The sequence below is a fragment of the Procambarus clarkii genome, chromosome 34 (assembly GCF_040958095.1).
Source record: "Procambarus clarkii isolate CNS0578487 chromosome 34, FALCON_Pclarkii_2.0, whole genome shotgun sequence".
Taxonomy (NCBI): domain Eukaryota; kingdom Metazoa; phylum Arthropoda; class Malacostraca; order Decapoda; family Cambaridae; genus Procambarus; species Procambarus clarkii.
In genome coordinates, this window is record NC_091183.1 from 35,610,470 (window position 1) to 35,612,518 (window position 2,049).

Below are 2,049 nucleotides of genomic sequence, written 5' to 3' on the forward strand. Positions count from 1 at the left end.
CACAAGCGTGTATCATGCCAGGAGGCGCCTCACCACCAAGACACAAGCGTGTATCATGCCAGGAGGAGCTTCACCACCAAGACACAAGCGTGTATCATGCCAGGAGGAGCCTCACCACCAAGACACAAGCGTGTATCATGCCAGGAGGCGCCTCACCACTAAGACACAAGCGTGTATCATGCCAGGAGGCGCCTCACCACCAAGACACAAGCGTGTATCATGCCAGGAGGAGCCTCACCACCAAGACACAAGCGTGTATCATGCCAGGAGGAGCCTCACCACCAAGACACAAGCGTGTATCATGCCAGGAGGCGCCTCACCACCAAGACACAAGCGTGTATCATGCCAGGAGGCGTCTCACCACCAAGACACAAGCGTGTATCATGCCAGGAGGAGCCTCACCACCAAGACACAAGCGTGTATCATGCCAGGAGGCGCCTCACCACCAAGACACAAGCGTGTATCATGCCAGGAGGCGCCTCACCACCAAGACACAAGCGTGTATCATGCCAGGAGGCGCCTCACCACCAAGACACAAGCGTGTATCATGCCAGGAGGAGCCTCACCACCAAGACACAAGCGTGTATCATGCCAGGAGGAGCCTCACCACCAAGACACAAGCGTGTATCATGCCAGGAGGCGCCTCACCACCAAGACACAAGCGTGTATCATGCCAGGAGGCGCCTCACCACCAAGACTCAAGCGTGTATCATGCCAGGAGGCGCCTCACCACCAAGACACAAGCGTGTATCATGCCAGGAGGCGCCTCACCACCAAGACACAAGCGTGTATCATGCCAGGAGGCGCTTCACCACCAAGACACAAGCGTGCATCATGCCAGGAGGCGCCTCACCACCAAGACACAAGCGTGTATCATGCCAGGAGGCGCTTCACCACCAAGACACAAGCGTGTATCATGCCAGGAGGCGCCTCACCACCAAGACACAAGCGTGTATCATGCCAGGAGCAGCCTCACCACCAAGACACAAGCGTGTATCATGCCAGGAGGCGCCTCACCACCAAGACACAAGCGTGTATCATGCCAGGAGGCGCCTCACCACCAAGACACAAGCGTGTATCATGCCAGGAGGAGCCTCACCACCAAGACTCAAGCGTGTATCATGCCAGGAGGCGCCTCACCACCAAGACACAAGCGTGTATCATGCCAGGAGGCGCCTCACCACCAAGACACAAGCGTGTATCATGCCAGGAGGAGCCTCACCACCAAGACTCAAGCGTGTATCATGCCAGGAGGCGCCTCACCACCAAGACACAAGCGTGTATCATGCCAGGAGGCGCCTCACCACCAAGACACAAGCGTGTATCATGCCAGGAGGCGCCTCACCACCAAGACACAAGCGTGTATCATGCCAGGAGCAGCCTCACCACCAAGACACAAGCGTGTATCATGCCAGGAGGAGCCTCACCACCAAGGCACAAGCGTGTATCATGCCAGGAGGCGCCTCACCACCAACAGTAACTAACGCCTGCTCCCACAGTCCTGCTCCTGGGCCACAAATGTTATATTTATACGTACATTTTTTTATTTCATACAATTACTATAGGCCAACTGTTCCCCAAAACGTCGCTGCTCGATGTAGCAAAGGTGAAGCTCTAGCTCTGAGGATGGGATATATCAGGGGGAAAGTGCCAAGCCAATACGGCTATATTGCACTGGGAAGGGGTCAGGATAAGGATTTGGGATGGGACGGGGAGGGGAAAGAATGATGCCCAACCCCTAGAAAGGTCGGGGATTGAACGCCGACCTGCATGAAGCGAGACCGTCGCTCTACCGTCCAGCCCAAAATCTCTGAGGAATGACAAATTACGATTTCTAACGTCTTCTCCATAACATTAATATCTACACAACACCCTCAAGTGCAAGTCTCAGCTTCTGTATACTACACAACACCCTCAAGTGCAAGTCTCAGCTTCTGTATACTACACAACACCCTCAAGTGCAAGTCTCAGCTTCTGTATACTAAAACTCACTACACAAAAATTTATGTACAGTGATTTTGTATTATTACGAGACTTAGGTACATTGTC